General features: G+C 31.5%; 1 long non-coding RNA gene across 1 annotated transcript; it reads right to left on the bottom strand.

Annotated features, from left to right (window-relative positions):
* Window positions 1-7,159: 7,159 nt before the first annotated feature.
* Window positions 7,160-7,889, bottom strand: LOC147924690 (uncharacterized). Its single transcript, XR_015586325.1, has 3 exons — window positions 7,703-7,889; window positions 7,364-7,633; window positions 7,160-7,260 (listed from the first exon to the last, which is right to left on the bottom strand). It is a non-coding gene; the product is annotated as an uncharacterized LOC147924690 (long non-coding RNA).
* Between the last annotated feature and the right edge of the window lie 1,642 nt (window positions 7,890-9,531).

The following is a 9,531-nucleotide window of genomic DNA, read 5'->3' as shown; positions in this document are numbered from 1 at the left end:
GTAGAGACTAGAGAGAATTGGTAGGACCGTAACATGTTAGAAGATGATCACATTCACAACCATATTTGCCTACATTAAAGTTTTTTTTTTTTGAAATTAAACTCTTCGTTGTGTGTCTGTCTCTGCCACTCTGTATTTTACAGGTAAAAGAAAACTTCTTTAGTTTTGTTTTGTATCTAAGAAAATTCTCGACATTGGTCTACTGTTCGGGACCATTATGTTTAGATGAAAGTATAATTAAGTTTCGCATGCGCATCTGTTATCATATATTGGATTCAAACGTAGAAACTATAAGCCAAAATATGGAAACTCTTATACTATCATCTAGTATTTGGTAATTAACTGAATATCTTGTGTTATAGGGAAAGAACTATCACTTTTTCAAGTGCATGTAATGCTAATGCATGCTTTGTCGATGATGGCTCATGACTATCATGATCAATAAAATCATTTGTAAATTGTAACGTTTTATTTTCTGTTTATTAAGTTTTTTGCATGAGATCTGCTAGTTTTACTACTTCGTTTTGTGGTAAGAAAAAAAAAAAAGAACAAATTCTTATTTAAGTTTTTCTTTTGTTGGTGTAAATGTAAGCAAATTCTTTTTTAAATAGTATATGGTTATGTGTCAGATTTTGCTGGAATTTAGTATTTTGACAAAGGAATATATAGTTTTATTTCTCTGTAATAGTAGTGTTAGGTTAGATCATTAACACACATAGATCAACAAAAAAAGGGAGGTAGTCGTAACGTGCTGCGGATACATGGTTGGGCGTTACACGAAAGGAAACGACAACTACCATTTAATACTTACATTTTATTTTCATGTGCTTTTAGCTCCTATTCTTCTCACCAAAATCCATTAAATAATAACTTTCATTTACTCGTGAAAGACCAAAGCCACAAAAATAAAATTATAAAAACTGATTATTCTTCATTGGTCGTTGGAGAGAATTTTTGTTAGATAGTTTCGAGAAATTATAATTCTATTGTTTTCTCGTAAAAGATCATATATTAAATGACTTTTTCTAGAAACCTTTTAAGAAAAAATGACTTTTTTTTTCTTGGCGTTTATATTGATTTTGTTACTGTGATGAAGAAAATACCGGATTAAAAATACAATATGCATATACGTCATGCTCATGCATGGACTTACAGATATTATATATTAAATATATATATATATATATATATATATATATATAGTGTATGTTTGATAAAGTATACGTGCATGTGGACCAATCAAGAAGTTTTTTTTTAAGTTAAATTGTACATGAATTTCGTGAACGTATCTACTGACTTTACCTGCCCACAAGATACGTCCATTTCTTATAATGAGATCGCTCTAGCTATAAGCTAACGTTAACCCAAGTCTAATATGGGCATGCAACCTCTATTTATAACAAATGAGTATATATCTTTAATTCAAGCTCTAAGACCATCTCCATCAATGTGTCTAATAAGTTGCTTATAAGTTGCTTAAGTATTAAAACAGATTAAATGTAATAGACTAATGTCATAGGTTAATTTTGTTTAGGATTGTCTCTCTATGGGATAAGGCAAAGCCGAAAACTTTTGCTGCCCGATTCCGAACTCGTGATGGGTGTTGTTTGTCCTTCTTCCCTTGTAGTCTACTTGAATCCCATTAGGAAAACTTTTGTGACATATCATGTGGTGATGGATGATGTAGATTAAATGCTCTTTGTTTCAAATAGGCTACAGATATGTCCGGTTTTAAAAATTTATGGTTCTCTAAATCATTTACATATTAGAAAATTGCCTTTGGAATCCTCTTATTCTTCTGGTCATTGTTAAATTCTAGGCGCGACAACGATTTACGCTGCTCATTGTGTTGATTGTGTTGTTGTCGTTGGGTAAAGATGGTTCGTATGTAGAGCTATAATTGTTGGCATTGTATAAACAAATTGTCCGTTTTAGTGTGACTAAATGGATCATTTGCAGGTGGAAGGTACTTCATTTTGCTGGACTTAAAAGAAGTTATGTATCGTTTTTTGAAAGAAGGTTTTGGTATTGGAAAATGCATTCTCTATCCTCACAACAATGACAAGAGAAGACTAGTAGGTTTTTCTTCATCAGGTTTGATGATTTTTGTACTAATCTCCCTTTTTTTTGGCGCGTGTGTGTGTATGTTTGTGGTGGAAAGTTTACGATGGTTTTTACTGAATTAGGAACGAAGCCAAGCAATCAGCTGGTAGTTTTGTGGGGGAAGTCGCTAAGGATGCGAAAATGAATGTTGCTGCAGGTTATGGTTTGCTGCAAACTTGTATAGTTCGTCTTTGATGTGTATTCAAATGAATCTTGTTTTGAATGTTTATCAACACTTCATACATATATTGTTTTAGAAAATTCAAATTTTTTTTCTTAAGAACCATGAGATTCTACCATTAAAGGGGGAAAGAGTTAATAAAATCTAACTAGGAGAGTTACCCGCACGCTTGTGCGGGCAAGAGTTAAATAAAAACTAAATGTCAAAAAAAATAACCTATGTTCAAAATTGTAATTAATTTTGTATTTTAAACTTTTAATCTGATATTTCTAAATGGACATTTAAAAAGAGTATTTAATAAAACCTTAATTAAAGTCTTCAATATATATTATCTTGTTAAAAAATTTTTTAAGCCCATTTGCAAAATGGGAAAAATCCATTGAGCCTGATCCATATTATGTGGTTAATTTAAATTAGGTAGAAGTTGGGTCAGAATAATTTAATATTTCGTTTAAACCATCAAGAAAATTTGGAAAGCAACCCTTAAAAGGGTTTGTAGTACTTGATCATACAAACCTTCAAAATAATTATAAAGTTAGCATATACAAAAAGATTGTTAACAAATATGCCTTCAGCTTAAACTTCTCCAGTTTACCCTTCATGCTGCATTATGTGCTTAATGTAATAACGTCCAGCAAATTCCGAGCTAAAAAAATAGAAAACACATCCATAAGTTAGACCCTAACATGATATACCACTTGATATTTTTGAACATTAAAAACTTACATAGCCTTGTGATTCTCAAGTCCTACAAACTCCGGTTTTAAATAGATCTTGGAGGAGGCCAACGTGTTTACAATACACGGTTCACCTAGGGATGTTTTAAGTGTTAAAAAGATAATTAGATGAGTATACAACCTACTCTTAAGAATTTTTTCAATCTAGCAAATTCTATTAATAGTACATACCTTCATACTCTCCAACCCTCCAGAAACGCAGTACACAAAACACCGGTTCAATTTGATATGTGAGATGGCATCCAGATGACTCCCATGAAGATATGAAAAGGTTAGCATAGTAATCCATTGCAAGACACTTTACAGTTTCATTCCTACAAATGAATATACTTGTTACACTCTACCAAATAAAGTCAGACTTATAAATCTTAATATGAGTAAAGATGCAATAAATGTGACTTACCTGCCATTTAATAGTGTCAAAATGAAACAACCCTTCCCGTTTTTTTTTTTTTATACCTCATTTACTAGTGGTCCCATACCCACTAACATCCTAACAACAATCATTAACAGCGGATAACCAAATAAAACAATTCCAATAATATTCCAACAACATCATAATCCAAACAAAGAAATAACCAAAAGCTAACATCCTACAATGTTCCAATGACTTAATCTAGCAACCTAACATCAGCTAGACCACAATCAATCAAGCCTCTAGAACACCCCTTCATCATCGCCTTGATTCCACGATCACACTTTGCCTTTACCTGCACATCACAAACAACAATTGAGATGCGTAAGTATTATCATAAATACTTAGTGAGGCCGTCCTCCCATCTACTGGGTTATACACACAAGCATATGAGACTCCCAAGTCAACAAACAACAATAACACAATCAATATATCAAACCAGGAAAATAAGACTCGGCAGGTACTAGTGTCGACCGATGCTCAATCGGTGTCGACCGATGCTACAGGAACTGGTGTCGACCGATGCCGGAATGGTGCCGATCGATGCTACTCGAGACGGTGCCGATCGATGCTCCACAAAAGTGGTATCGATCGATGCCTCTTCTGCAGTCACGATCTGCGCGAAACTCAGCGACGAACTCCGATTCCAATCAACACAGAATCGACTCCAAACACGTCTAACCATCTCGGAATTCACTAGAAATCACAAATACAATGTACCCAAGCAAGCAAACACCACAAATAACAAGGAATCACACAAAACAAGGGAGATCTCATGCTTAGATCAACCATTGTCAAGCACTCACCTCAAGAACAGGAAGATTGAATTGAGGAACGTGGAAAACAACACCCCCAGAAGCTCCCCCTTCGTTTCCAGCAACAGCTAACACTTCTACTGCCTCAGATCTCTCCAAAATCTCCAAGAACAAGCCCAGAAAAACTCAAGAACGCTTTTCTCTCTTTTCTCTCTTTTCTCTCTTTTTCACTCAACGGCGACAACAATGAGACTCTCCAAAACCCTTAATTCGTCCCTTAACACCTAAATGCGATTTAGGGATTTTAATTAACCAAAACCGAACCAATCAGCAATTAAAACGAACCCGACCAAACCGGAACACTTGGTGTCGATCGATGCCACCAAGGGTGTCGATCGACACCCATACCAAAAATACACAAATTGGTTCGCGGGCGTTACACAAAACAACTTCATAAACACCATTTCCATGATTTCTTCTGTCATCAACAGCTAATATACATCCGCAAACATCTATTTTTGGAAAAAAGTCAAGAATATTTTTTACAATGTTTGTATCCAAAGCTTTTTGACATTCACATGAAACTATTTTGGAAAAAGTTCAATTTGTACTTTTCTATTGAGGTACCAATACACAAAGTTCCAAAATTCTTTTAGAGTTTCTAGATAACTTAACACAAAGCTAAAAACAATTCAATCCAATTTGGTTATACTATGTTAAACTAAATAAATTACAATTAAATTTCAAAAAACGTACCGAAAGATATGTGATGATTGATCCTTCCACGATATATATCATCCAAATTTTCGAATCGGAAGTAATTTTTGGAGTTGATTGATTCGAGCAGGAACATGGTTGAATCATCCGTAAACTTGATCTGAAAAGGATGATGAGTATTCCTCTCCCTGAGGGTTGGATTGATGATTTGGAAATTTCGAATCTGATACCATTCGCCCTCGTAAATATACTTCCGGAGCTTTTTAAGTATAGTTGGGACAAAGGCAACCTCAATCGTGTCACCTTTCAAGGTTTGTTTAAAATTGTGTGAGTTATCTAGTATATAAACACTATTAAAATAAAGATTTATGTAAAATCGATTTTCGATTAACTGCTCTAACCTTCGTATCCACAAGAAGAAGAACTCGTTTTGTGAAGAACTCGGTGACATGCCAAGAATTCAAGACTTTAGCGTGAATACACCAGTTCGTTCGTCCTCGATGAAGATCGGAAATGTAATCGATTCTCATGATTTTACAAAATTAGGGTTTCTTACTCTTCCTTCACTGTTTTCGAAGACGAAAATGGGATTTCGGATTTGTAAGAATATAAACAGTCACGATTAAACGTAGCGTTGCGTCTTAATCGTTTTACTGTTTTTTTTTTGTTTTTTAATATTTATAATTTTAATAGGTATAATTATGATTATAATTACAGATTAGTAGTATTTTTTATAGTCGGTATATTTGATGTTAATTTATTTTTACAATGGTCTAAGCGTTTATATAATTAAGAATTACATTTTATGGTACAACAAAAATATTCATTTGCAAAAAACATTTGTGTAACTAATTTATCTTAACAATATCGTCATTTTTGTAACAGTCCTCATAGTAGTTAATAAATACACATTATGATACAGTTAACAATTATTTAATTTCATTTAACATTGTTTATAACAACAATAAAACGATTTTTTTCAATATGAATTTATATATTCTAATTTCATAGAAATCTTATGATTTGTGATATGTTACATGCAGCAAAAAAAATAACGATGAGGATAATGACAAAAATGCAATATTAAGTCTATTATTTTGATATATTTTGAAAACAGCTAAGATCTTTAATTTTTTATAGTAGTTAACATGCTAAGACGTTGTTAATATATTAAGAATTTACGACTATTTTGTAATTAAAATTAAATAATTATATTGCATAATATTTATTTACCGCATATATTATCTGATATCTTTCGTCAATATTCGTGTACCATCTTGAGAAATTTTATGTTGATGTAATCATTTTGGTAGGGTAAACAAAAAAATCAAAATTATGGGAATCGAAATCTTACTGTTTTATAAATGGTATGTTTTTGGTATTAGATTTTTAGTCAATTTTTTAAAAATTAATTTTTAAATGGTATGCATCTGTCATTCATGAAAGATACTCTGTCAAAAGTATCTTTAAAATTTGATATTATGCATAAATTGTCTAAAATATATATTTGAACATAATTTAAAGTTCCGATAAGAGTTTTTGGCATAAAAGACGAAATATAGGTCCAAGATTATAACAACAAACAGCTGAAATTTTTCGAATAATAACAAATTTTAACATTACATAGAATCATTAGAATCACTCTCATCTTCTTCTGAGCCGTTGTAATCTTCATCGTCTGATGTATCATGAAAACAATTACTGCAGAAGATTAAAGGAACATAAGAGCTAAAACATCTCATAGTAATGACTCCAAATTAATATTTTGTCATAGTATAGGAAAATTATGAACTTACAGTGCCAGATCTGTAGTGAACGCTCTTGCTTCGTTTCCAAGATTAAATTTAGAACATCTTATTTGAGACATTAGACAACGCCGACCTTTTATTAAAAAAAAGTAAGTTCCAAATCTTAAATTTGATATATTGGCTTATCTAAAACAAAAGCTTATGCTTATATATTGCTTAATACCTTCAAAGACAGAGATTCTCCAAAACGTAAGGAGACCCAATACTGGTTCACTGGCATAAGAAGGACTTGCAACATGTTGTTCCCATTTTTCACGAAATTCCGAACATGTATCACCGACGGCAATACATTCAATCTGTTCGTTACTTTGCAGTAAAAAATCAACACTTGACAACTTCAGTCTTACTAATTATGTATTATTTTCATTGGCATAAATAAATCAAAATGAGGTAGTACTTCCTTTAAAATTTTAAAAACTATTTACTTACTTGATGTCAGTTCCAGTAAAGGGAAGAACAACTTTCAGACCACTGAATCCAACTTCATTTTCTAGAAAAACAATTTGACAATCTTGCCTTACTCTTACCACCGTTCCACAAAAATCTGAAATTGATTGAAAAGAACAAAAATTAAAAATAACTATGAATCTAAGGAAATAATGATTTATTAAAACTGTAAGTTAAACAGTATATTTAATTTTATTTACCAACACAACAATTTCTCTCATCTTCTGCAGCATTTTCAACTGTGAGTGCATCTATTAGATGAAAAAATTGTCTGGACATCTAGGAGGGATTGGAGTAATGCGAGTTTGGAGAGTGATCAATATTTCGTTAGAATTGTTACAATTCCTGTAAATATTCTGATTTTCAATAACTCGGAACTTGTAAAGAAGAAACCATCGTCCTTCTTCCAACACGTCTGTGTACTCAGCAAAGTAAAGCTGACTTCTGAGTTTAGCTTGAATTATTTTTCCCTAAAATTTATGAAAAAACAAATATTAGATTTAAATTTAAGGTGATGATGGAAATAAATCGATTGTTACCTTTTCATCAACCAAGATCAAACAAATGTAGGTAGGCTGCATTATAACGATTTCGGGTATCCACAGCCTCAGAACTTTTACAGCAACACTCAACCTATCTGTTGATGGATTCAAATCCTCTAAGTATGCAACCATCTTTTTTTTTCGAACTTGGTTAATTTTAGAAAGAAGAAAGACGATGAAAGGTGAGAGGTTAGAATATTTGATATAATAGATATTTAGGAAAATTTTAGTGAATATTTTATCTTGGATATATCTTCAAAGGAGGAATATGAAGAGTGATTGGAAGTTACATAAAAATTTATGACAATTTCGTAATGTCAGTTCGAAATTGATTTAATCAATGCGAAGACTTTGAGAATAACAATTTTTTTTTTGTACTTGCATCCATACATGCATTGGTTAATTTTGATAATATAATAAAATTATTTAATCGAAACTATAATACATAATTGATTAATTCATATTTATAATGTACTATATTCAATTATACAATCTGCTTGAATTAAAGTTGTTACTGCAATAAAAATATGAGGAATATTCATATTACAAAATAGATGACAATTAATTAGAAGTCTTACTTGATTTTTAGCTAGAGACATTATATTCTTAAATAGTATCATTTGAAACTCATCTATTTACAAAACTGTACATGACTATATATTCTTAGTTAAGAATATTCTATGGTGATGGATATTGTCGTCTGATTAACTTTGTCTTCCATATAATAGGTTTATAAGACTTTTTAAGAAGTAATGTTTTTACCAATATAGAACAATTGTTTCAAACCTTTTAAATTTTTGTTTCTTAAAGATAGGTAAGTCGAAATTTAATCAATAATTAAACTAATAGATTAAATGGTTGCTATTTTTAGAATTATACTAAATTAGCAGTTAAGTTATACCTTAAGTATTTTATTTCACTTTTTTAAAAATGGACTCATTTATTACAATTTTCATGAATTTGATGAGCCCAATACAATCGGTATGGTTAATTAAATCACGATGGATAAAGATTTGCGTCACATTAATTTACTACGTTTAGACAATAGAAATTATTTTTGAAAGTAATATAAATTCTAGATCATACAAACATTACAAATAGTTATAAAGTTTACATATTCATAACAGTTTTTATTTAAATAACCTGCCTTCACCTTAAGCCCCTTATACGATTATTCTTCATGCTCCATCATACGATTTATGTAATAGCGTCCAGCAAGTTCGGAGCTAAGTATAGAAACACATTCATAAGTTAAACCCTAGCATGATATACTACATGGTATTAATAAACATTTAAACTTACATAGCCTTGTGATGCTCAAGACCTTCAAAATCCGGTTTTATAAAGATCTTGGAGGAGGCCAATGTGTTTTCAATACACGGTTTACCTAGAGATGTTTAAAGTGTTATAAAAGTTTTGTAAATGAGTATACAAAATAGCTAGTCTTTAACATTTATTAAAACTTGTAAGTGCTATTAACGGTCATACCTTCATACTCTCCAACCCTCCAGAAACGCAGAACACAAAACACTGGTTTGTTACGATATGTGAGATGGCATCCTGACGACTCCCATGAATACATGAAAAGGGTAGCATAGTTGTTTACTGCACGGCACTTGATAGATTCATACCTACAGATGAAGTTAGTACAAACATTTTTTAAAGAGTGAGACTTAAAAATCTTAGCAACATCAAATGTGGAATAAATGTGTCTTACCTACCATTTAATAGTGTGAAAACAACTTCACCAGCATGTTCTCTGTTGTCAGTTACAACTACTACACATCCGCAAACATCTATTTTTTTGCCATAAAAAGACATTTTTT

This window comes from Camelina sativa, chromosome 17 (assembly GCF_030686135.1).
Source record: "Camelina sativa cultivar CO46 ecotype springtype chromosome 17, ASM3068613v1".
Taxonomy (NCBI): Eukaryota; Viridiplantae; Streptophyta; class Magnoliopsida; order Brassicales; family Brassicaceae; genus Camelina; species Camelina sativa.
Note: the sequence above shows the minus strand (reverse complement) of the source record. Positions and strands in the feature narration are given on the sequence as shown.